This window comes from Triticum aestivum, chromosome 7D (genome assembly GCF_018294505.1).
Source record: "Triticum aestivum cultivar Chinese Spring chromosome 7D, IWGSC CS RefSeq v2.1, whole genome shotgun sequence".
Lineage (NCBI taxonomy): Eukaryota > Viridiplantae > Streptophyta > Magnoliopsida > Poales > Poaceae > Triticum > Triticum aestivum.
In genome coordinates this window covers 276,789,608-276,816,606 of record NC_057814.1, presented here as the reverse complement: position 1 = coordinate 276,816,606, position 26,999 = coordinate 276,789,608, and the positions used below count along the sequence as shown (strand labels likewise).

Below are 26,999 nucleotides of genomic sequence, written 5' to 3'. Positions count from 1 at the left end.
CTATGCTACACAAGTTTGGTCCAGCATGGGCCTGTCTGCTCCGACATCTCTCACTGCTCTTCACCAACACCCACCGATTCAGGGCCTCAACCCCAACATCTGGCCATCGGTGGCCCTCACCATAACTTGGAAGCTCTGGGACTCAAGAAATGCTCTCGTGTTCAGGAACGAGGACCACTCTCACAGATTAACGCTAAGAAATATTGTAGCAGACTTCTCTCTCTGGGTTTTCCGGTTCAAAAAAAATGAGGACAGGGCTTCGGCTAGACAGTGGCTAATTTTTCTCTCCTCTGCAATTCCCTCCAGCTGAACTTGTAACAATAACTTGCCTGTATTCCCCTGAACCCTTTGAGTGGTAATATATTCAGGTGGGGAAGCTCTCCCCCCCGGTGACCGTTCAAAAAAAAGCACATATCAAGCTTGATATTCAACCGTCAACCATATGTAACTATTGTAGGCATGTCTTCAAAAAGTAACTATTATAGACATTTCTGTAGTGGCCTACCATCTGTAATAATGTCCTTGACTCTATGGAGCTTTGATACTTTCTCTTTGACGTTCTATTTCTGAAATCTTAGAGCAAGTACATTCATGTAAGGTGAACAGTCCTATTGTGCTAATGTAGTACTCCCTCCGTAAACTAATATGAGAGCGTTTAGATCACTATTTTAGTGATCTAAACGCTCTCATATTAGTTTACGGAGGGAGTACCGTTTGATTTCTCCCAATAATTGACATTTCTGTTTCAGTTTGCATGGAAACAAAATTATATGAAAGATGAAAGATCCAGTTCTCTGGGACCTATGTAACTGTGCAAACCCCCATATATATTGTGGAGGTGACAATCGGCAAACCTGAAGATCACGCAGCAGTTGCGGAACAAAAACAGGCATCCACTGAAGAGCATTCACTGCGTGTCCTAATTTCAACGGATCAACCTTCAAAGGAGGGCCAGACAAGGAGGGGTGGGAGGAAAAGCAGGACTGAGACTGATCTGCGAGAAGATCGTGACAGTTGCCACTGCCGCCAGAGGGGTCGCTGGAGTTGCCGCGGCACACGGGAGCTCGCTAGAGACAGAGTAGTGAGTCGGCGTGGCAACTGCTTTGCCAAGGATAGCCTGTCATCCGGTTTGCGTTAGAAGGAGATGTTGAAAATTCACCAGCCAGAGAGGAAGGGTCATACTTTTTGTCATGATGGAGAGAACGACCACGAGCCCCATGATAAGTATGTTGGAGAGAACGACCACAAGCCCCATGATCGGCGGTTGCCATGGAAGGAACTACAGCAGGAATGACAACTGCTAAGATCTGAGTTGCAGGGGAAACCACTCTGCACTACACTGATGCGCTGAAGCTCGCGCGGCTAACAACCAACAAATTGGTGGCACTGATGGTGACACATGGCGCTGCAGCAGCGGCATGGGGATGGGGGAGGAGTATCAGCGGTGTGGCTGGATGAGCTCGCTTGTGGGGTCGTGCATGGGTTGGATTCCTTAGGATCAATGGGGTTGTGCGTGTGCTGGTTTTCCCCTCTCTATTTTTTTTGCTATTTTTCTACGTAGGGGGATGGTTGGAGGGGTGGGATGGGAGACGAAACTCTCGCTTTATAGCAGTAGAGATTTCCAATAAGTAAACTACAAGCTGGCACCTAATTACAATCTTCTTTGTTATGTACTAAATGTTAAATGCCTATTTGCTGCAATTCTTGAAGTGCTAACTGTTATATCTTATTCTATTTCCAGAATGTAGCATATGAATCACTCCATGATTTGCTGAGCACACCTGCCCTTAAATCAAGTATGTTGGTTAAATCCATTTGTAGTTGCTAATGAGGTTCCATGAGCACACATCTAATGATCTATATGATTTATACTGCATTCCATTTCCGAGATTTAGATGATACACATGACTCTTTTCGTATGATCATGCTTCTTTTTATTTCCTTTGTTCATCTCCCTGGCCATGTGCATGGGACTTGGGACTTTAATGACGTTAATGATATTAGGCTGGATAACCTGGAAAGCTAATTCCAATCCAATTCTTTTTTGTACTTAAACTTTATTTGATTTTGCAGTGTCCACACATTTAATTCATGAAGCTACATACAGAGATCCTTGCACCCCAAGGGGATTTTCGCCCATGGCGGGACCAGTTAAAGTTCCTGCTAGTGTTCTCGAGTCCAAGGCTGACTACAAACCTTTTGCTCATGCGGTTGGTAACTTCTCTGAGTGTAGATCTGTGGTGAGAACATTATTGCAGAAAGGACAAGGTAGGTATCACTCTTAAGGCATCTCTAACCCTTCTCTTAACTCCCGATAATTTGAGGCTTTTGGGAGGCTTGCACAGTTCTCGATTTTTCAATGCACTTAAAGGAATATCAGGATTCTGTTTGCCTGATGATGAACCGTTATAGGTGCTCCGTTGTAGTCAAAGCCAATAGTTCGCCACTTGACCTCTCTTATCCTTTATGATCATGTCATGCAAGATCACACATGTTGTCATGATCTTCTACAATGTCTTTTTGTCTCAATACACAACAGGTCCACGGACATTTGCAAAGCGAGTTCGCAACCTCCAAATGCTCTCTCAACATTCTTTCTCGCGGCTTCTTGACACAATGCAAAGTGAGATCTGTTGTTGCCTTCTGGGTGTGGAATTGTTTTCACAAATGTGGCCCATGAGCGCTAGATGCCATTGTGATAACCCTAGCTTGATCTAGAGATCACAATACTGGATAGAGGGGAATTTGAGACTGGGAATGATTTTTTTTTTTGAAACAAGAGACTGGGAATGATAACTTGGGAGGGAAGGAGACTGGGTTCAGAATATTCAGTCACTATCACATTCGCTGAACTAGCCGTTCAGGGTCGCTGGGGTTATATACCCACTCACTCTCTCCTAGCTACGCCGGCCCACGTCCTACCACTCTAAGTCTTTACATAGCCCATGGCCCACACTCGTTTAAATGTCTGAACCTCCTACCAAATTCCCTCCTACTAGTCTGGCGTCTCTGTCATCCGATCCACGTCCATGGTGCTGACAGCCATCTGCAAGGTAGTAGCCGATATCGCACTTGCAATGTAGTAGCCCATATCGTACTGGTGGCCATTGATTTCATAGTTGCATGGAGGAGCTTCCTCGACAGCTAACCTTGCAAATAGAGATCTCTGCAAGACGTTGAGGTCACTAGACCATGATGGCGCGCGTTGCTGTGCCCATCCAGTTGTCCAATAAAATGATACTCCCTCTGATTCAAATTAATTAATGCAGCTTTAGTACAACTTTGTACTAAAGTTGCGTCAATTAATTTGGAACTGAGGGAGTAGAAATTTCTGTAATACATGACATCTAGATTATACAAGTTAAATTTGCATGAATTAACACATATTAGTCATAATTGAAGGGACATGGCGTTTTGGCTATGCACCCGAGGTGAACAGTAAATTCATTTAAAATAGTAAAAAAATAAAAAAAATCCGAATTTTTTTGTGATGCTGGATGCTCATGTTTGTGAAGTCCGTGCAAATTTCATGGAGTTTGGGTATTTCAGTAGCTCTCAGCAAAAAAGACAAATTTTGAGGCTGTAAGAAAGTTTACTGTTCACATACTGTTTTGACCGTTTTTGCCATGAGCTCCTCGGATGTCCGAAGAAGCTGAAATTTGGCATGAATATCACGCATTGGAACATCTTCCACCTAAAAAATATTCAGATTTTTCTGCCTTTTTTAGTTTCTTTTTTGAATTTGCTGTTCACCGGGTGCAGATGAGCCCAGGCACCGAATTGAATATCCGTAACTGAAGTGATTTTTGATCAATTAGTAGGGAAGAATTTGGTTCTCGGATCTAATGAGCCTCAAATATACTCTTTTTAATTACACCGGTTGATGGTAAATACACAAATACATGTGTTGGAGCACCGGCCCGTATTAACAAAAAAAAAAAGAACAAGGTGAAGAATTTAAGGTAAAAAAGCATGAACTGGGTGGCTTAATCTGCTAACTTTCCAGTCAACCGCCTAATGTCATAACTCCGCGTACCTGCTACCCAAGTAACTTCATCAACTCAGGGATCAAAGTAAGACAGTCTTCTTGACATGCCACCAATGAATAATGAGGTAGATGAGATAGTCTAAATCGTGAAAGGATTTTGGGTTTCCGAAAGTAATGCATGAGTACTTCTCATTTTTCACCAGAGTTGATAGATCACAATTATTTTGAAAGCTTCACCAAACCTCCTTCGGTTATTTAAATCACTCATTAATAAATATCTGTTCCATTAATCATCTAGCTCACTATTCCCTCAAAATAAAATGATCTAGCTCCTTGAAATTACAAGGATCAAGGCTGCTAGCAAATCTTGCAAGCAAATTTGATTTACCAACAGAAGAGTCACCAATCAGAACCATTTTGAACAGATAATCCGGGCGTTGTTGCTGATTTCTACCATAAGCAATCCTGTAACAGCCCAATAGAAGCAATTACCTTTATAGTGTGTCACAAGATTACGGTAACCCTGCTAAGTTTATTCAGTTACACACCAAATTAACATCACAGAATGGGTAGATAACAAAGGCAGGTGAGTTATGTACTTATGGCACAATAAAGGGCAAGAAAATTGTAATAATGTTAAGCAATGATTAAAATACAATGATATAAGAAATATTTGTACAACTAATATACGTGCATGATAAGAAGCTGCTTTGCTGTACTAAAACAATACTTTGTCATACTGCTTTACCCTCTGCAGAACAAATTGAACAAGTCAATGCAATTAACAAACTAAACGTCCAGTCAATCACTATGAAAGCCTATATATTACTACTAAATCACATGTTCTATTATCTTTAATGTCTGTACTGTCAAGATCTTCTATAATAGGAAATCCTTAATTTCATCTTTCGCATGTAAAGAAGATTTCCAGAAGGTGCATATTCGATGAGGCATTTATCAACTACAATCAGGAGGTGAAAATAAAAGAAATGTGTGTGTTTAGATCATCAATTTTGAACATTTTCAGTGTACCACGATCCAGCAAATAAAGACAAGTCAATCACGTGAACAAAACCAGGTGGAATCAAACCTACATGCAATTGATGAGCACTGTTCACTGTTTCTGGGATCTTAGCAGAACTGTTCACTGTCACTAATCCACGAACTGAGACCACCCCAAACCTCAATTACTCGAGCACAAATGAGACTTACAATATGGACCCGCATGTGATTGAACCTATCAGCTCTAGGCAGGGAATTAACTTTAACATGTACTATGCAGAATATAAAGGGTGAGCACTCTGAAGCCTGCTGCTCAAATTCTACTTCACAGATTGGCATTCCAACAGTACTGTCATAATGGATAATTGGATATAGAGTATGTTGGATTGGCAGGAAATAAATACTTACAGGAACAACCAACCCTGTCATTCAATCTTTTGCCAACTTCACCATCTAGAGCAGAGAAATCATCTACAAGCTCTATTGAGCAACCTTGGCCAGCATGTACATTATCTTCAGCCCGCGAGAAAAGAGTGCGATGGAGAGGATTGGTAGGACGCCAAATCTGCTCAAATCTACATGGGGTGTTTTTCGGGATCTCCTTAAAATGCTTTGGGAGTTACGGAACTATATAAGGGAAGGGTTAAATGTTCTTAACTCCATAAAAAATCTGTTTTTTTGGGGAGTTAAAGCTTTTTACGGGAAGGGCTAGAGATGCTCTAATACTTCATCTATATCCTTCTACCTTTCTTGATATAAGACTTACAAGATATGTGTGACTATGCTGACCAAATATTTCCACTGTAAATAAGAGCTGCTTGAGTTTAAGATGTGTAGTGTTTTTGAGGAGAAAGCTTTAGACAATGGACTACATAAACTTTACATTATTGAATACAGAAGAAAATTTATCTTTGCTTTATCTTGCATATGTAGAACCTATATCTATATATATACCTACCTACTAATAAAGGGAGGAGTACTTCTGCCCGTCTGTCACACATTTTGCAGAAACCCCTGCCTTTTTCAGTAATTAACCCGCAGTCCGTCTTTAAGCTGCAAGGACGACCCCTTTTTGCATTTTACAAAAAAACCCTCGTCTTTTCTGTTAATTAACCCACAATCCACCTTTAAGTCAGGCCGAATCATTTTTTACATTTTTACACAAAACCCCCTGATATTTTCTTTAATCAACCCGTAGTCCATCTAAAATAAATGTTTTTTAAAATAACCATATCTTTTAAATCCTAACTTCAAATTTAACATGTCATTAGATTTTTCCCATGTCACTTATGATCATTGTAATAGAGAGCGTAATGGAGTAGCTAATGAACTAGCAAGGTTAGCTAGGTTTTCTCCTCCGAGAGTTTGGATGGATAACGCCCCTGATGAGGTTATCCCCCTACTTGTAAACGATGCTACATTACTTATGAATGAATAATGGAGGATAAGTTTATAAAAAAAGTTATATATGGATTTTGATTAAAACAATGTGTAGAATCTGAATAGTACTATGTAGGACGCAAACTTAATCCAAGCGCGTACTTACCAACAAACTACATGATTTCTTTTTGTAGTGAATACACAAACACTTTTTATATGAACGTTAATATTGGGACCGATACGTAGGATATCAATTTGTGTTCCATCTGCTGCACGTGATGGTGACACATATAGGTTTTCTTAAATAGACTTAATTCATAGACGCGGCTTCCTCAATGTCGAGCGGCACCGTCTAGATGCTGTTTGGGTGGGGCCGTAGGTACACGCCATCAATATGACGAGTCAGAATCAAAACTGAATCGAAATGAAAATAGCGGCTCAGATAATATTTTCTCTCCCGTTGCAGTGCACGGGCATATTTGCTAGTATACCAAAAGGCAAAAGGTGACTCTACCAATGGATGGCAAAAACTTTACTGGTTCCTGACATTTTTGCTATGGTCTGATTGGCAGGATGCACTGACATTTTTTGTTGCTAAGTACAGTAGTTCTCAACTAAATTCATTTGCTTATGTTGCTACATTCCAAATACAAAACTTGCAAATACGATTATGCTTTTAACATTCGACTGAATCATGGAGTACAGTTTCTAACATGGTTTATTGTTCTCCATTTATTTCATACTGTAATAAAGGAGACTAAACATTTCCTCCCTTTGCAGAGGAATGTATATATCATGATTGTCGTCTGGGAGCAGCATTTGTACCAGACCTGGAAGGAAAATTCTTAGCAACCGAGAATTTCTACCATACCTTGAAGGTTTGGTCTCTGCCTCCCTTGTGTACTTAGGTGTTGTTTCTATTACGTAATTAGGCTAATAGAATTTAAAAGCAATATACCTTACGTGGCACCCCCCCCCCCCCCCCCCCCCCCACAGGACACTCAATTTTGTTGCAGAAATAATGCTGAATATTTTATCACTTGACAGTTCTTTGGGCTCCGTTCGAAGTCTTTTCTTTCTGATTTGATGCTGGCTGGAGACCAATTTTGCCATGGGGATTGGTCATCAAACATTAAAAGGGAGCACTGTTCTTTCAATGAGGGGGAACTGCTCCTTTTTTGCTTCTCCTCGGCGTATATTGTGGCCTTACTGCATGATACTCTAAAAGTGCCCATGGATCATAAGAAGTAGGCACCCCTTTTTACTGTTTAACTAATATTATCACCCAGTATTTACAATTTGTTATTTACAATGTTTGTTCTGTTTCAGCATTGATGTTACAAATCAAATTCGGGGTGTGCCAGTTGACTGGGCATTGGGCGCTTTCATTGTGCAGAAAAACTAAATTGGATAGAGTACTTAGATCCATCAGTTTCATATCTAAACTACTACGTATGGCTTTCCTGGGTTGGCGCCACTTATCTTCATTAATACCGTGGTCATATTTACAGTGTGCTCCATCCTGAAGCCGAGAAGATCTCGCCTCAAGACAATATAGGACATGGAGAGAGGCCGGCACATGATAACAAGGGTCAGCCGATGAGCCTTGCGCCTGGTCGCTGGGAGTTGTTCCTGCGATGGAGCAGCAGTGATCGCATATGTAAATATTCCTGACCTGTCTTTTTACCAGTGGACATTGTATGATTCCGACATGCTGCCCTGCTGAACAGGACCGAGTGTAAGCAACCCTTTTGTGAGCATAGTTGCTTAATGCAGTCACTGGTGCATCACGCATGGGTTGTTGAAATTCCGACACGCTGCCCTGCTGAACAGGACCGAGTGTAAGATCAATGACTTGGGTTTGCTGCAGTACTTGTGAGCATAGTTGCTTAATGCTCTATTTAGTACTCCCTCCGTCCCAAAATATAAGATCATTTTTTTATACTAAGATAGTGTCAAAAATGATCTTATATTTTTGGATGGAGTACCATATTATTACTTGTAATGTAGTTGGAAGTTTTGTGTTGTTGAAATCTTTGAAATACGCTGAATACTCTTGGGTCATCTCCGAAACAAGACCAATTTTTCATGTGTATGTTTGTTACTACCTGCAAACCAATTTTGGCCATCCTTTTTATCTTGCACGAAAATTGGTTATATCACGTCTGTATATCAAAATTTTGTAAACAAATTGTTGGCATTAAAACGATGAGCTAGAAATTGCCCTGTTAATAATTATTGCCAAAGATCTATCGGTTTCTTCATTCCTTTTTATTGTTGAGATAAGCGGCTTCTTTATTCAAAGGAATTTCAGACGAAATTTCCTTTCACTAGACCTATTGGTACTATTTTCATTCACGGAATATGAATGCGGTCGATCAGAATCGACCACACTTTCTTCAACCTACAATTTAGTAACAAGTCAAATTATCGACGGGTTGTCTCCCATCGCTGCTCTAGTGGCCCCCAAGGCACCGGAGAAGCACCACAGCCTCAGGAGGAGGCTTGCCACCGTACAACATCAAGGGACCAGGAAACACTCGTATCCTTGCATGCTCCATCACACCAACATGAAGCCTTTCATAGCCTGTGCTATATAAGGGGTACCAGGGGCATCATAGAAGAGGACCTCACCCTAGTTTTGTCCTAGACCACGCGGAAGGATTCCGGTGCTTCACGCCTGTAATCTCATCTCAGAAGATTCACGTTTTCCATTCTTAATCCGTTCAAGCTAATTCGAGGGTGTTATCTCATTCAAGCCATTTAAATCAACCGGTGCAATCTCCCTTTCAAGTAATCGTCCAACGGTGTATCTTTGAGTGGGCCCTAACCCACAGGTCTTTTTCCAGAATCTTACATGACTCTTCTAATTTATCCGGAGTGATTCCCAAATTCTTTTCAAAAGTGTGATGTAAGAATGAATAATCATCAGTCAAATGTCTTTCTCCAAGATCTTTCAAATTCTTTTCATCGTTGGTTCAACCTTTCTAATTTTCATTCCGGAGTGCCTCAACAATTCATGATGGTGTTTCTCATCGTCATTCTCGGATTTTGAAGACCGAAGAGGAGTTCCTCTTAAATCCTTACCCGTTCTTCCAAAGATGCATAGTTCAAGCTTGATGCCATCCTCTCATAATTGTTTTCGGTTGTGAGAATTCTTTTCACCCATCCTGAGCATTTCAGGAGTTGTTTTCATTTCTTGATCATCCAAAGGCCATCATTTCAGAAGATTTTTTCGTTCTAAGTTTCCAGCTTTGTTCTTCAATTATTCTAAATTGATGTCTCGTCATTCATTCTCCATCTCTTCCGGTGTTTCGTGCAAGTATTCTTTAGTCAGCTCATGGTCTCTTCATTCTCTTGTATCTAAATTTCCCCAACTATCTTCATTCATTTTCTAATTCTTCTCGGTGAATTGTGCCTTTGCTACGTTCATTTTCAATTCTACGGCGGTTTGTTCAGGATTCCTCTTCCTTTGTTATCATATTAATTAATTTGTTCTTTTCAAATCATACCGATGATTCGTTGAAGACCTTCCCAAGTTTGCGCTATATATCTCTTCAATCTTTCCAATGAGAATAAGTAGTATGCCAAATCCATTGCTTGTCATCAATTCAAATTGATGAAGGAAATGCATAACATAATTCTTATACTTGTTTCATCCAAGTGATTTAATCCCTTCTTCCAGAGTTTGTTCATGATGAGTAAATTCTATATTCCAAGCGATCCATCTTTCTTTCCGGAGTTGCAACGCTTCGTGGTTATATCGTCATGGAGCTCCATCTAAATCATTGCAAGGCTTCTACCGGAGTTCTTTTCAACACTCCTTTCGTTTGGTCATTCTTTTATTACCGGAGTTCTCACGAAGGCTCAAAATGATGATTCGTCAAGGATTCCTTTCATTCTTCAATTGTTCATCAAGATTTCTCTCGAAGTTAAGATCCGCTAAGCTATACTCTAAAATAAACATGGTGTTCAACACATGTCTTGTTTTGAGGAGTTCTAGTATTTTTCATCTTGCATCCAGAAATGCAATTCTTTCGACCTTATCATTTGCGGTGGTGTTATGTCATTCTTGACTATTTCCCTTTGTGTTTCAAGGTTCACAAGTTGTTTAGAGTGAGATATTTAAAACCATCATTTTCTCTTTATTGAGGAGATCCTTTGCAACCCATCAATCCCTCCATTGGAGTTATCTTGGTATAGGTTTCACTTGAAGCCTTCCCTAAGGAATGTTGCTAGTATGGTGTTTATCACTGATCCAAGTTTCCTCCTATTCTCTCGGTGAAGAAGTGTTCATCTCTTCATTCATCTCAATCAATCATTGTTTTCGTTAGTGGCGGAATGTCACCTCATAATGTTGAGATGTTTCCATAAGCCCACTACAAACTTATTCTTTTCGTTGTTGGTTTTTCAACAACTCCGTTCAATCCTTCTTTTTAAGTATGCTCTCTCAAATTCATTTGAGGTAGAAGATGTTGTTTTCTTCTCTGTTCTTTTGATTCCATTCTTACATTTGTTCCGAAGGCATTGTGACGTTACTCTCTTTGACCCATCATCTCATCTTGTAAATATCATGTTCTCTTCCTTGCTTATCCCTTTAGCAGGAGTGTTGCGTCCTCTGTTCAAGTTCTTTTCATCTTATCAAGTCTTGCATCTCTTTTCAACCGGAGTGTTGTCCGAATTTGTTCTTCCTTGTTCCTTGTTTATCTCGTTTCAACCAGAGTGGTTTCAATTCCTTCTTGTCCATTGTGCTGGTCATTCATAGCTTTGCAACCTTGAAGGTTCACATGGTGTTCCTTGTTTCTCTTTTCTACCGGAGTCCTCTCAATTGTGTTCAACTCTGTTGTGTTCTTTCTTTCGACTTTTCAACCTCTCAAGGTTCATTGGTTTCACTCGTTTGCCAAAGAAGCAACTTTGTTTTACCTCTTCCTCTTCCGTTTCCCCCCCGGTGCCATCCCTAGATCTCGGGGTGAGATCTCTTGTAAGTGGAGGAGAGTTGTGACGCCCCAAGACCGGCGCTTCAGATGCCTTCCATGGATTCTGAGATTCGTCGTGTGATTTGTTTTGTTCGTCGCATTCATCTTTGCATCATGTGCATTGCATCATGTCATCTTGCACCCCTTTTTAAAACTCAGCTAAATAAATTGCATGGATCTTTGATCCATTTAAATCGAGGGAATTCACATGGTGATCTCTCTTTATAACATATCCTCCCAATACTTAGGGAGCTATACTAAATATTCCATTAACTTGGAATCACCCATAACACATTTGCATTATTCTTCAACTCTTCTTTTATCCGACTCAACTTTCCTATCCTTCCTTTTCGACCTTTTAGTAAAATTGAGTTGCAATTTTACTTCTCCATAAATTTTCCAAATTTGCCCATAAATCACATCTGGTGTGTAGGGTCAGCTCCTATAATTTCAACCCATTTGGAGTTTATTTGAATGGGTTTCGAAATTCAAACTTGAAACTTGTCTGAGTTAAATCCAACAGCTGTGGATTTTACTCCCTCTAAAAATCCTCAGGCTAATGTTGTCAAATTCCTCGTATTTTTGTGAGTCCAGGAAAATAATCCAAATGTCCAAATTATTTGTCCAGCCATTTCTTTTCTCTCCTTTCTTTCTTTGCTTTCCTGCTATTGCGGTAGTGTTTAAAAGAGAAGGGAGGGAGAGAGAGCCTGCAGCCCAGCCGGCCTCTAAGCACAAAGCCCAGCCGACGCCCCCACCAGCTCTAACCCTAGCCTGATCCCCTCGCAGCCTCTTCCCTCACCCGATCGATCCCCATCTCTCCCTTCGTCCTCCTTCCTCCTGGCACCGCCGCCACACACATAGACACACGCACATAGCGCCACGCCTCCCGATCCGGCGACCTGCGCCTAGGCTGACCCTCCTTCGCCCGGATCCGGTGTGGATCGGCGTCCTGCGTCCCCTCCACCTTTGATCCGGTGCCGCCGGAGGCTACCAGCGTCGACCCGCGCCCGATCCCCTCCACCTCCATGCGCGCCGCCGACCCTCAAGCTCGCCGCTGTCTCCTGCGGCGCCCCTTCAGCTTGCAAGACCCGCACGACCGCCGGCCATGGAGGCCTCCGTGCTGTCCCGCAGCTTCTCCTCCCGCGCCAACGCCCTCCTTCGGCTCCTCGCGCCTGCAGCTCCGTCCGCGAGCTCGTGCAGCCATGGCCGCCACAGGAGCCTCGCGCCCGACCCCCTCACCGAGGCCATGGATGCTCGCATCCCCGACCTTGCAGCAGGGCACCGCTGCGCCTTCTTACCTCCTTCGCGCCCTGCTCCCTCCTGTCGCCGAGCGTCGCCAAGTCCCCTGCTCAGCCGCCCTACGCCTCCCCCCTTGCCGTACCTCCTCCATCTTCGCCTCCTTGTTGATCACCGGTTGCACCAGGCGCCAAGTCCCTGTTCGTCCTCTGCTCGCAGCTCCATTCAGGGCCGCCTTTTTGCGTTGACCACCAAGACACGAGGCCTTTTTGTGTTGCTTCATTTTGGATGCGCCAAGTACCTCTTTCGGACCCGTCAAGTGTACAACGACTCGTGTGCGACTACCATGGAACCACCGATGCCTCCAAATCGCAAGTCCAACAACCACCCCGACGATTCGCCAAGACCGTCAAGATCGAGACTGCCCGGAACCATGTCGTCTTGTTGGATCGTCAAGACCGTTTCGAGACGCCAAGTACCACGTCGCCCGGAGCCCTCGGATCTGTCAAGTTCGACCACAACATGTCTACGACTACCATCGCCGAAGACTGTCAAGTGAACCACTACCGCCGTCGTGGATTCGACAAGACAACATGTACCACTACGACCGTCCCGAGAACGTCTACTTCACCTACACCGCATTGAACTCGTTCCGCCCCGAAAATGCATGCTTCAAAGCTATAATGACGAGACGACCGCCCGAGAGCGAATGCATGCATGATGTATGAGATGCCCCGTGTTTGCATCGTGTCTGAGTTGTCGCTTGCATGTTCCTCCTCGTTTCCTTTCCACCATCATGTGGGAAACCCGGTAACCGGGATCACCCCTCCATCTCTAGCATATTCCGCATGTTCCGCACACTTGTTCTCTTGCACCGGCATTTCCACGAATTGCCGGATCATCGGAATGTTGCCGTGGCATCATTTTCGTTGTCGTTGCCGTGGTGTTTCTTCGATATGCAACTCGTTGCATACTGAGCTTCACTTAATTTGTAGTATTGTTTTTTGCACTTTGCCATGCCATGCCTCATTTAATCGGACATGCATCATACTTGATTGTGCATCATGCCATGTTTATGTGATGGTTGTTTACTATGTTGTTTGCTTCTTTCCGGTTGTGCTTCTTCTCGATAGTTCCTGTTTCGTTGCGATTGTGAGGATCCATTCGACTACGTTGGCTTCGTCTACTTCATGGACTCGTTCTTCTTCCTAGCGGGATTTCAGGCAAGATGACTGTCACCTTGGATCTCACTACTATCTTTGCTATGCTAGTTGTCTCGATGCTATCGCTATGTCACGCTACCTACCACTTGTTATCAAGCCTCCCAAATTTCCATGAAAACCTCCAACCTTTTTCACCCTTCCTAGCAAACCGTTGTTTGGCTATGTTACCGCTTTGCTCAGCCCCTCTTATAGCGTTGCTAGTTGCAGGTGCAGTTGCAGGTTATTCCATGTCTGGACATGGATATCATGGGATATCACAATATCTCTTATTTATTTAATGCACATATATACTTGGTAAAGGGTGGAAGGCTCGGCCTTATGCCTGGTGTTTTGTTCCACTCTTGCCGTCCTAGTTTCCGTCATACCGGTGTTATGTTCCTTGATTTTCGTCCCTAACACGATGAGGGGTATGGGACCCTCTCGACGTTTCGCTTTGAATAAAACTCTTCCAGCAAGGCCCAACATTGGTTTTAACATTTGCCATAATAATACTTGAACCTAATAATTAATTGGCATAGGGCGTCGCGAACCCGAGGATTTTCTACATACAGGGCGGGGCCAGTGTTGATGGTGTTGGTCCCAAATGGGCAGACTGCGGGGCCGCCTCGGGGAAACTCGAGGTATTTGGTATGTACCTATAGGCTGACCCATCCGGTTGTGTCCTGAGACGAGATACACGCGGCTACTATCAGGGTGTCGACACACCGGGAGGCTTTGCTGGATTAGTTTTACCATTGCCGAAATGTCTTGTGCACCGGGATTCCGAGTCCAATCGGAGGTTACCGCGATGGAGGATTGTCTCCGCGGATCGTGAGCTTGTCATGGGCTAAGTTGGGACACCCCTGCAGGGTTTAATCTTTCGAGAGTCGTGCCCGCGGTTATGTGGCAGATGGGAATTTGTTAACATCCGGCTGTAGAGGACTTGAAGTAAACTCTATTAAAATACACCAACCGCATTGCGTAACCGTGATTGTCTCTTTTCGGGGAAGTTCGAGAGGAGAACACGGTTGGGTTATGTTTGAACGTAAGTAGTTCAGGATCACTTCTTGATCTTTACTAGTTGGCGACCGTTTGCGTAGATTCTCATCTTACTCTTGTACTCGTATGTTAGCCACCATACATTGCTTAGTCGCTGCTGCAACCTCACCATTTGTCCTTTCCATTCCCATTAAGCTTTGCTAGTCTTGATACCCATGGTAATGGGATTGCTGAGTCCTCGTGGCTCATAGATTACTACACCAACAGTTGCAGGTACAGGTAATGCGATGGTCATGATGCGAGAGAGATGGTTGCCTGTTTTGAGTTCTTCTTCTTCTTCGTCGATCTTGGGTTAGGTTCTTGGTCGGCAGCCTGGGCTAGCGTGGTGGATGTCGTTTGAGTTTCTGTTTGTGTTTCATCCGTAGCCGGATGTTGTTCTATGTTTGATGTATTGATGTATTCTTGTGGCATTTGTATGCCTTGTATGTATCCCCAACTATTATGTAATGGTACGATGTAATGATATCCACCTTGCAAAAGCGTGTCAATATGCGGTTCTATCCTTGGTGGGACCTTCGCGTCCCTTTAGGGTAGTGTCGCATATTGGGCTTTTCCGGAGTTCCAAGTTTTCTCGGTTATCTCGTCATATGTGATAGCTTGGCTTATTAGGGATGATAGACTACTCATATCAATAAGGAATTCCTTCTTTTCCGGGAGCCCATTGGGAAAGAACTCCAAAGTAAAGCGTGCTCAGCTTGGAGTAGTTTCGGGATGGGTGACCGACCGGGAAGTTGCTCCCGGGTGCGCATGAGTGAGGACAAAGTGCACAGAAAAGACTAGTATTGATCTGTGGGGCCAGTCTAGATCCCGCCAGGAGTAACGACCACCGGCGGGTGTGTCCGGGGCGCTACAAGTTGGTATCAGAGACGACCCTCGCGGTTACATGGATGTTTGCGGACAGGTGCGCAGTCATGTTGTTCATGATGTTTGTGACCCGTCGTGGCACCCATGGCACATGTACCGGACTGGTTGCACAGACGTATGTGCCAAGAGGGAACGTTCCTGTAGCCCGATGAGGACATCGATTCCTCTGAGTGGGGGTGTATGTGATAGCCTGGCTTATCAGGGATGATAGACTACTCATATCAATAAGGAATTCCTTCTTTTCCGGGAGCCCATTTGGAAAGAACTCCAAAGTTAAGCGTGCTCAGCTTGGAGTAGTTTCAGGATGGGTGACCGACCGGGAAGTTGCTCCCGGGTGCGCACGAGTGAGGACAAAGTGCACAGAAAAGACTAGTATTGATCTGTGGGGCCAGTCTAGATCCCGCCAGGAGTAACGTCCACCGGCGGGTGTGTCCGAGGCGTTACAATACTGGTTCGGGCCACCGTTGTGGTGTAATACCCTACTCCAGTGTGGTGTGGTGGATTGCCTTGTAGGCTGAGGATGGACAAGTACAAGGGATGAACAGCCTCCTGAGGAGAGGTATTCTTGAGCTCGGTGAGCTTGTGTGTTGTCCTTGGTGGAATGAGTCCGATCCCAGATCCGATGCCTCCCCGTGGTGGTGGCTAGTCCTATTTATAGTGGCCTTGGTCCTCTTCCCAAATATTAGGCGGGAAGGGATCCCACAACGGCCAAGTTTGAAGGGAGACAACTAGTACAAGTTATCCTGACAAAAGGTGGTCTTCCCTGCCAAAGGCTCTGGTGGTGACGCCGTCGTGGGCTCCGCGGTAACCTCCATCCTGCTGGTCTTGGTCTCATTGCACCGATATGGAAATCTTTGCCTAATGCCTCGGGACTCCTCGCCTGCGCTTGACCCTTTAGCACCAAAGAGGCAACTGGTACTCTGCGCCCGTTGGCGCCCTCCTGGCCTTGATCGTCACGGCTAACGTCACGCGCGCCTCGCGAGGTGCCTCTTGCATAGATATCTCCGCTCCTCGGGAGCCAGCCTAGTGAGGCTGCCCCTGAGGAGGTCTTGTGTCGTCCGCCTCGCGAGGCTTGGACCCTTGCGAGGGTCTTGAGTGGTTGCTGCTGAAGATGGGTCGTACCAGGCCGTTGGCTGAGCCACGCCCTGGGCCGCAGGCAGGCAAGTCTGGGTACCCTCATTCCTAGGACGCCGACAGTAGCCCTCGGGCCCAAGGCGCACTCGGACTTGGCTTCGAGGCGAAGCCAAGGGTCAAGTGCGGAGCGCCGCGGGCCCCAATAGCCTGCGCCCTTGATTGATGCGTGGCGGTTGACAAGACGTGGGCGTCTCTGCTTCCCCACGCTGCCTCGGCAACTGCCCGACTTGTCGAGTGTCTGTTGCATGCAGAAGAAAAGCCATCATTACCTGCGATCATGGAGGCCGTCGGTTGGCCTCCTTCTGGCTATAAATGAGGAGGGGGGCGGAGCCCCCATCACTCATCTCCTGCTCTATTCCGCCCGTTTCTTCTTCCTCCTCCTTGCTGCGACACTCATGTCGTCAGTGAAGAGGTTCTCGGCCGCAGAGAAGGGGAAGGCTCGCCAGGAGGGGCCTGGCTCGCCACCGCCTAAGAGGGGGCGTGGTCGCCCCCGCAAGCACGCCGCAACCCCCGCTATGGTCCCTCATGGGCGCGGGCGAACTTCTTCGGGGTCCGGTGTCGTCCCTGGCAGCCGCGGCGGCGCCTCTTCGCGCGGCGGAAGCCGCCCGAGACGTGGCAGCCCCGTCAACGAAGGGAGGCGCGCCATGGTCGCTCGGCCTCCCCGGCCGCGCTTCCACTCGGCGGAGGTGCTGCCGGAGTTCGTCGTGTGGTCGGAGAACCCGGTCGGCACCTGGCTTCAGCTTCCGCGCTCCTTTGCTAGCGAGCTGCCGGCCCCGGGTTCTGGCGGCCTCTGGCTGCAGGCCGACGGCCGCTGCAACAAGGCTTCATGGCTCGCGGTGGAGGTCTCCGTCGCGGGCAACATAGCCCTAGCCCGCGGCTGGCAGACGTTTGCCCGCGCGCGCCGCCTGAGCAGGCGGTGCACCCTCCATTTTAAGTACGACGGTGCAGCGACCCTCTTCGTGAGGGTGTTCGGGGAGGACGGTTGCCGCGCCGGATGCTTCCCTGAAGACAACGATAGTGACGAAGTGCTCGGCCTTGGCGACGGCCGTGACGAGGATGAGGGTGAACTCGCCTTCGGCGACGGCCACGGCTTGTCCGGCGACGGCAGCTCCTCCTCCGGCGAACGCTCCAGCAGCGGCGGCTACGGCCAGCCGCCACGTCGTCGGGCTCGCTTCGAGGATGGTGGCGGGTCATCCCGTCGTCGCGCCCCAGTGAAGCGCGAGGAGGGCTCCTACTGAATCCGGGGGGACAGATCCTCGTGAGCAGCCGCGTCATGGGGGCCGCTTTTGCCTGTCCTTTCCCTTCCCCTGTATTACAAGAAACAAGTATAGGGCCCTGTGAACCGCAATGCTGATGCTGCTTTGTGCTATGTTTATTGTTTCCGGGTTGTGTTGTGGAATTTATGCTTTACGCAGGCGTAGGGGGATAACTTGGCTTGATACATTCGAGGTAGCTCCCACCTCGTGAGAGCGCGCGCCTCCTAGCATCTGGTGGGGCTTATCTGCTGCTGACTCGAGAGACATCGCGAAGCTGCAAAAATTCGTTAGGAAATCCATATCCCTCCTTGTGCGAGGCCTCGGGCATGGGCTGATCATGACCTAGCGCACCACGTCGCGGTACCCGTGGGGCACGGACTTAAAAAAGGTGGGTGCGCCGATCACAAGCTCAAGCGAGGGCGCCTCACGGAGACCAGGGGAGTGCGCACGCACGCGGACCTGTCCAACCCCCTCGCGGGGCACGCGAGGGAGAGCGTCGGGCAACTGCCGCCCTCCCTGGCGCAAAACAAAGAATCGAGGGGAGAATCAGAAAAAAGAGGGTGTTCAACCAAGTCATCTAGAAACGCTAGAACTTCAAATTCCATTAAAAAAGGGGGGGCAAGCCAACTACAGAAAGAAAATGAATAGCCGCGTCCGGCACCTAGTCTAGTCTTCTCACCAGCGCGGAGCTAAGTGCTGCCACTAGGACGTGGGAGGGAGCCCCCGAGGCCCGAGGGCGGCACTCCGGAGACTCCGGGGCGTATACAGCCCCACTCATTATTACGTGAGAGTGTCATGAGCGGAGACCTTCACAGGCACTGGGCCTTGCTTCATGGGTAGAACTTCCAGAGGTGCTGGATGTTCTAGGCATTCTGGATGGGGATCCCGTCCTGCGTCTCCAGGCGCGCGGCGCCGGGCCTGGAGATGCGGGCAATCCTAAACGGGCCCTCCCACATGGGTGAGAGCTTGTGCAGCCCTTCCTTGGAGAGCACCCGCCTCAGGACGAGATTGCCCACCTCGAGCGTCCTGGAGTGGACGCTGCGGCAGTGGTACCGTCGCAACGCCTGCTGGTATCTTGCCGCCCGAAGCGAGGCTTGACGGCGGCGCTCCTCCCCCAGCACGAGGTCCATCCCCCGCATGGTGTCCTGACGTACCTCGTCAAATGCCAGGATCCGCGCGGAGCGATGCTTGACCTCGTGAGGGAGGACTGCTTCAGCTCCGTAGACGAGGAAGAATGGGGTCTCGCCTGTTGGCTTGGTGGCGGTGGTGCGGATGGACCACAGCACGGACTGGAGCTCGTCGTGCCAGCACTTACCGCAGGCCTCGAGCTTCTTCTTGAAGGTCCTTGTCTTGAGGCCTCTCAAGACCTCTGCGTTGGCGCGCTCGGCTTGGCCATTGCTCCTCGGGTGTGCCACTGAGGCGTAGCATATCTGCGTTCCAAGGTTAGCACAATATGTCTTGAAGAGATTGCTAGTGAACTGCGAGCCGTTGTCGGTGATGATGCGATTAGGGACCCCAAACTGGCTCACGAGGCCATTAATGAACTTAACTGCCGACCCGGCTGGGATGGTGCGGACGGCTTCCACCTCTGCCCACTTGGTGAACTTGTCGATGGCGACGTAGAGGTAGCGGTAGCCCCCGGGCGCTTGAGGGAACAGACCCAGGATATCCAGCCCCCAAACTGCGAACGGCCACGAGAGTGGGATAGTCTGGAGGCCCTGGGCTGACTGGTGGATTTGCTTGGCATGGAACTGGCAGGCCTCGCATGACCTTACCAGCTTGGCTGCGTCGTTGAGTGCCGTGGGCCAGTAGAACCCACTGCGGAACTCCTTGCCAACCAGGGCGCGTGATGATGAGTGATGCCCGCAGTCCCCGCCGTGTATGTCAGCTAGCAGCTCGCTCCCCTGCTCCCTGGAGATGCATCGCAAGGAAACATCATTTGGTCGTTTTCTGTACAACTCACCATCCTGGATGCAATATGCCGTAGCCTGCCGGGCCACGCGCTCCGCGTCCTCTTCTTTCTCCGGCAGCGTTCCTTGCACTAGGTATGCCTTGAACTCCTCGGTCCAGCACCCCTCTTGAGGCTCGAGCGCCAGGAGCAGGCATGCTCCTGAGGTCAGGCCGCAGGCGGGAGCTCCCGAGGCTGGTGGCTGGGGGAGTTCCTCTCGAGGCGGTGTAGGCTCCACGGCCGAGGGGGCCGCTGAAGGCTTGAAAAGTTGCTCTTCAAAAACACCAGGCTCTTGGGGCAGGCGCCTTGACGCCCTCTTGAGGGAAACGTGCGGTGAAGCACGCCTCCACATGGTGCCCGAGCACCTCCCTCGTGACGTTGGCTAGGTCTGAGGCCCTCCAGAAGAGAGCCCCCAAGCCCAGCCTGAGGAGGGCGCCGGGCGCGCCTTCCTATGCGAGGGAGGGAGGCGTCCCGGCTGCGGGCGCAGATCCTGAGGTGGTGCCGCTGGAAACGCCACTCTCCTGAGGCCCCGGGTGGATTAGCTGCTTCTTCTTCTTGGGGATGGCCTCAGGAGGGTACATGGTGCCTTCGTTGTCGGGGTCTTCGGCCACTGCAGCTTGGTAAGCGTGCTTGAGGGAGCACACCGCATCTCTTTCTTCACAGGGGACCGTGATGATGCTGCCGCTCCCTGGCATCTTGAGGACGTTGTAGCCGTGGTGGGTCACTGGCATAAACTTGGCCAAGGCTGGATACCCAAGGATGGCATTGTACGGCAGGCGGATGTGGGCGACGTCGAAGTCGATGAGCTCGGTGCAGTAGTTGTTACGCTGGCCGAAGGTGACAGGGAGGCGGACCTGCCATATCGGGGCGGTGGAGCCGTTGGTCACTCCTGAGAAAGGCTTGGTAGGCTGTAGCTGATGGTATGGCACTTGGAGGCTGTCGAACGTCTCGATGGACAGGACGTTGAGCCCTGCGCCGCCGTCGATGAGGGTCTTGGTGACTTGAACGTTGCTGATGACGGGTGAGCAGAGCATCGGGAGGGAGCAGGCAGTTGGCGCGCACTTGAGCTGGTCTGACGAGCTGAAGGTGATGGCGCACTTGGACCACCTGAGCGGGCGCGTGGCTTCGAGCCTGGGAAGGGCCGCGTTCACCTCACGAGCAAACTGCTTGAAGATGCGCTGAGATGCTGGGGCTTGAGCACCACCCAAAATGCAGGCGATGGCACGAGGCTCTTGGAAGCCCCCCAGCCCCCTTGTCTGGATGATGGTCGTCGTTCCTCCTTGGTGGCGGCGGCAGCGGAGGGAGGCCGGCGTTGCCCTGAGGGTGGTCCTCACGAGGCTGCTCCCTCTAGGCGCCCTCGCGAGGCTGGTCCTGCCAGCGATCCTCACGAGGTCGATCGCGCCACTCCTGGCAGGGGCCGCGGTCGTCCCAGCGTCCCCCACTTCGTCCTCCTCCTCGGTCGTAGCCTCGGTCGTTGCGCTCGGGGCGTCGACCGAAGCACCCATCGTGGATGGCCCTGAGCTCCTGACAGTCCCTGGTGTTGTGGTTGTGAACGTTGTGGAAGGCACAGAACGGGCGGTTGGCCTTGGATGACTCGGGGTGGTCGCGGTCGCGCTTCGTCTCTGGCTCCGCCGCTAGCACGGCAGCCCCCTTGCGCTTCACGTCCTTGGCCTTGGCCTTCTTGTCTTCCTGGTCAGCAACTGGGAGCTCGAGGAGAGAAAGGCGCCCTTCCTCGGCTCTTGCGCACTTGGTTGCCATGTTGAACATCTCCAGGGCCGTGCATAACTCCTCATGGATGGCGTGCTCCTCCTTCATCTTGACGTCGCGGACGCCATCAAAGAACGTGGAGATGATGGCCTCGTCCGTCACCTTGGGGATCTTGAGGCGGATGCTATTGAAGCACTGGATGTACTTCTGCAAGGTTTCCCCTGGCTGTTGCTTGATGTGCTGCAGGTCACCCGCGGCCGGCGGGCGGTCGCGAGTGCCCTGAAAGTTGGCGACGAAGCGCTCGCGCATCTCGCCCCGGGAGGAGATCGATCCCGCGGGTAAGTTCAGGAGCCATGAGCGTGCACCGTCTTTGAGGGCCATGGGAAACCAGTTCGCCATGACTTTTTCGTTGCTGTTGGTCGACTCGATGCTCAGCTCGTAGAGCTGCAAGAACTCCGCGGGGTCGGGGGTGCCGTCATAGCGCGGAGGCAGGTCCAAGTTGAACTTGCCGGGCCAGACGATGCTGCGCAGCTCGGGAGTGAAGGCTCCGCGGCCTGTTGTGGTCACTGGAGCCCGCCGTGGAGGCGGAGCCTGATCTTGATACCCCCGCGCCGCCGCCGCCAGCGGCACGCGGTCTTGACGCGGTGGTGCTGGGAGCGCAGGAGCGTCTTGACGCGAGGGACTTCTTGGCAGCTTCCTTCTTCGTGCGCGGGCGCCCGACGTGGCGGGTCATGCCGCGGGACCGCGCGTCTTGGTGTGAGGGCGGCGTCTTGAAGCGGAGGTGGTGAAGGCGCTCCGTGGGCTACGTCACCCGCAGCTGGAGGTGGGCGAGTCAGCGAGAGGGATGGCACAGGAGAGCCCCCAGCGGCGCTGACGAGCTCGGTGATGCGGTCCAGCCAGTCCTCGTAGAGGTCGTCGACCGGGCGGTAACGCAGGAGCTCGCATGCCATGAGCAGCGCGGCCTGCGCGTCCGTGGGCACGCGACGAGCGTGGGACGACCAGCCGGCCGGAGTCAGCGACGGGGTGGCGGTGCGTCCATGTCGCCGCACGGAAGGGTCCAGCGATGAAGCTTGCTGCTCGTTCCCGGTCGGGCCGGTGGCAGCTTTGGCAGCAGGCGAGGGAGAACGGCGGGGATGTCCGCCAACGGGCGCCGTCTGGGCGACGCGGGCGGCAAGGGCGGCCCGGCGCTCAGCACGGGCGTGGTGAGCGTCAGCCATAGATGCAGTGGAGCAGCAAGGTGTGGATCGATGGAAGAAATGCTTCAGCGCACCCCTACCTGGCGCGCCAAATGTCAGATTCTGGGTTCCGGCAAACCCTTAAGGTTCGAACACTTGGATGCGCACGAAGATCTCTATCTCCCAAGCTCGCTCTCGCAACGATCCCAAGGCCGAGCTTGCCGAACCCAAGGAACAAGAGACACGAGAGTTTATAATTGTGACGCCCCAAGACCGGCGCTTCAGATGCCTTCCATGGATTCCAAGATTCGTCGTGTGATTTGTTTTGTTCGTCGCATTCATCTTTGCATCATGTGCATTGCATCATGTCATCTTGCATCCCTTTTTAAAACTCAGCTAAATAAATTGCACAGATCTTTGATCCATTTAAATCGAGGGAATTCACATGGTGATATCTTTTTATAACATATCCTCCCAATACTTAGGGAGCTATACTAAATATTGCATTAACTTGGAATCACCCATAACACATTTGCATTATTCTTCAACTGTTCTTTTATCCGACTCAACTTTCCTATCCTTCCTTTTCGACCTTTTAGTAAAATTGAGTTGCAATTTTACTTCTCCATAAATGTTCCAAATATGCCCATAAATCACATCTGGTGTGTAGGGTCAGCTCCTATAATTTCAACCCATTTGGACTTTATTTGAATGGGTTTCGAAATTCAAACTTGTCTGAGTTAAATCCAACAGCCGTGGATTTTACTCCCTCTAAAAATCCTCAGGCTAATGTTGTCAAATTCCTCGTATTTTTGTGAGTCCAGGAAAATAATCCAAATGTCCAAATTATTTGTCCATCCATTTCTTTTCTCTCCTTTCTTTCTTTGCTTTGCTGCTATTGCAGTAGTGTTTAAAAGAGAAGGGAGGAAGAGAGAGCCTGCAGCCCAGCCGGCCTCTAAGCCCAAAGCCCAGCCGGCGCCCCCACCAGCTCTAACCCTAGCATGATCCCCTCGCAGCCTCTTCCCTCACCCGATCGATCCCCATCTCTCCCTTCGTCCTCCTTCCTCCTGGCACCGCCGCCACACACACAGACACACGCACACAGCGCCACGCCTCTCGATCCGATGACCTGCGCCTAGGCTGACCCTCCTTCGCCCGGATCCGGTCTGGATCGGCGTCCTGCGACCTCCTCCGCCTTTGATCTGGTGTCGCCAGAGGCTACCAGCATCGACCCGCGCCCGATCCCCTCCACCTCCATGCGCGCCGCCGACCCTCAAGCTCGCCGCTGTCTCCTGCGGCGCCCCTTCACCTTGCAAGACCCGCACGGCCGCCGGCCATGGAGGCCTCCGTGCTGGCCCGCAGCTTCTCCTCCCGCGCCAACGCCGTCCTTCGGCTGCTCGCGCCTGCAGCTCCGTCCGCGAGCTCGTGCAGCCATGGCCGCCATAGGAGCCTCGCGCCCGACCCCCTCGCTGAGGCCATGGACGCTCGCGTCCCCAACCTTGTAGCAGGCCGCCGCTGCGCCTTCTTGCCTCCTCCGCGCCCTGCTCCCTCCTGTCGCCGAGCGTCGCCAAGTCCCCTGCTCAGCCGCCCTGCGCCTCCCCCCTTGCCGGACCTGCTCCATCTTCGCCTCCTCGCTGATCACTGGTTGCACCAGGCGCCAAGTCCCTGTTCGTCCTCTGCTCGCATCTCCATCCAGGGCCGCCTCTTTGCGTTGACCACCAAAACATGAGGCTTTTTTGTGTTGCTTCATTTTGGATGCACCAAGTACCTCTTTCGGACCCGTCAAGTGTACACCGACTCGTGTGCGACTACCCTGGAACCACCGATGCCTCCAAACCGCAAGTCCAACAACCACCCGAGGATTCGGCAAGACCGTTAAGATTGAGGCTGCCTGGAACCATGTCACCTCGCCGGATCGTCAAGACCGTTTCGAGACACCAAGTACCACGTCGCCCGGAGCCCTCGGATCCGTCAAGTTCGACCACAATATGTGTACGACTACCGTCGCCGAAGACTGTCAAGTGAACCACTACCGCCGCCGTGGATTCAACAAGACAACGTGTACCACTACGACCGTCCCGAGAACGTCTACTTCACCTACACCGCATTGAACTCGTTCCGCCCCGAAAATGCATGCTTCAAAGGTATAATGACGAGACGCCCGCCCGAGAACGAATGCATGCGTGATGTCAGAAGTTTTATCCTATGCATCTTGTTCATCGTGATCGTAATTATATATATAATTTCTGGCCTCGCGAAGGAGAAAGCATCGCTCAAGCTTGGGGGAGGCTTAAGTCAATGTTATATTGATACCCCAATCATGAGCTCTCAAGAGAAATGATTATTCAAAAATTTTATGCTCCGCTTTCTCGTAATAATCAATCCATGCTCGATACTTCTTGTGCTGGCTCTTTTATGATGAAGGCTATTGAATTCAAATGGGATTTATTGGAAAGAATTAAACGCAACTCTAAAGATTGGGACCTCGACGAATGTAAGGAGTCAGGTATAACACCTAAGTTTGATTGTGTTAAATCTTTTATGGATACCGAAGTTTTTCGTGAATTTAGCACTAAATATGGACTTGACTCTGAGATAGTAGCTTCTTTTTGTGAATCCTTTGCTACTCATGTTGATCTCCCCAAGGAGAAGTGGTTTAAATATAATTCTCCCGTTGAAGTAAAAGTAGTTGCACCTATTAAAGTTGAAGAAAAGACTATCACTTATGATGATCCTGTTGTTCCTACTGCTTATGTTGAGAAACCACCTTTTCCTGTTAGAATAAAGGATCATGCTAAAGCTTCAACTGTTGTGAACAAAAGTAATATTAGGACACACAAACCTCCTGAGCAAGTTAAAGTTGAACCTATTATTGCTATGGTTAAAGATCTCTTGGCTGATAATATTGATGGGCATGTTATTTATTTCTGTGAGGAAACTGCTAGAATGGCTAAACCTGGTGCTAAAGATAAACATAGACCTGTGGTAGGCATGCCTGTTATTTCTGTTAAAATAGGAGATCATTGTTATCATGGCTTGTGTGATATGGGTTCTAGTGCAAGTGCAATACCTCATTCCTTATGCAAAGAAATTATGCATGATATTGCACCTGCTGAGATAGAAGAAATTGATGTTACCATTAAGCTTGCCAATAGAGATACTATTTCACCGATTGGGATTGTTAGAGATGTTGAAGTCTTGTGTGGGAAGGTTAAATATCCTGCTGATTTTCTTGTTCTTGGTTCCCCACAAGATAGGTTTTGTCCCATTATATTTGGTAGACCCTTCTTGAACACTGTTAATGCTAGGATAGACTGCGAAAAGGGTGTTGTTACTATTGGTTTGGGTGATATGTCTCATGAGTTTAATTTTGCTAAATTTCGTTGACAACACCGTGACGAGGAATTGCCTAGTAAAGATGAAATTATTGGTCTTGCTTCTATTGCCGTGCCTCCTAGTGATCCTTTAGAACAGTATTTGCTAGACCATGAAAATGATATGTTTATGAATGAAAGAAGAGAAATAGATGAAGTATTCTTTAAACAGGGACCTATTCTGAAACATAACTTGCCTGTTGAAATTCTAGGGGATCCTCCTCCACCCAAGGGTGATCCAGTGTTTGAGCTTAAACCGTTACCTGATACTCTTAAATATGCTTATATTGATGAAAAGAAGATATATCCTGTTATTATTAGTGCTAACCTTTCAGAGAAGGAGGAAGAAAAATTATTGAAAACTCTGAAGAAGCACCGCACTGCTATTGGATATACTCTTGATGATCTTAAGGGCATTAGTCCCACTCTATGCCAACACAAAATAAATTTGGAGAAAGACGCCAAACCAGTTATTGATCACCAACGACGGCTGAATGCTAAGATGAAAGAAGTGGTAAGAAAGGAAATATTAAAGCTCCTTGAGGCAGGTATAATCTATCCCGTTGCTGATGGTCAGTGGGTAAGTCCTGCCCATTGTCTCCCTAAGAAGGGAGGTATTACTGTCGTTCCTAATGATAAAGATGAATTGATCCCGCAAAGAATTATTACAGGTTATAGGATGGTAATTGATTTCCACA

At 48.8% G+C, this 26,999-nt stretch overlaps 1 pseudogene across 1 annotated transcript in view; it reads left to right on the top strand.

Annotated features, from left to right (window-relative positions):
- LOC123169916 (probable apyrase 6) overlaps positions 1–8,421 on the top strand; it is a 29,409-nt pseudogene extending 20,988 nt beyond the window's left edge. Inside the window, exons 4-9 of the transcript XR_006484981.1 lie at positions 1,742–1,796; positions 2,074–2,268; positions 7,151–7,248; positions 7,418–7,617; positions 7,700–7,785; positions 7,882–8,421. The product of XR_006484981.1 is annotated as a probable apyrase 6 (transcript). The remainder of the gene's footprint in view (positions 1–1,741; positions 1,797–2,073; positions 2,269–7,150; positions 7,249–7,417; positions 7,618–7,699; positions 7,786–7,881) is intronic.
- Positions 8,422–26,999: the final 18,578 nt, after the last annotated feature.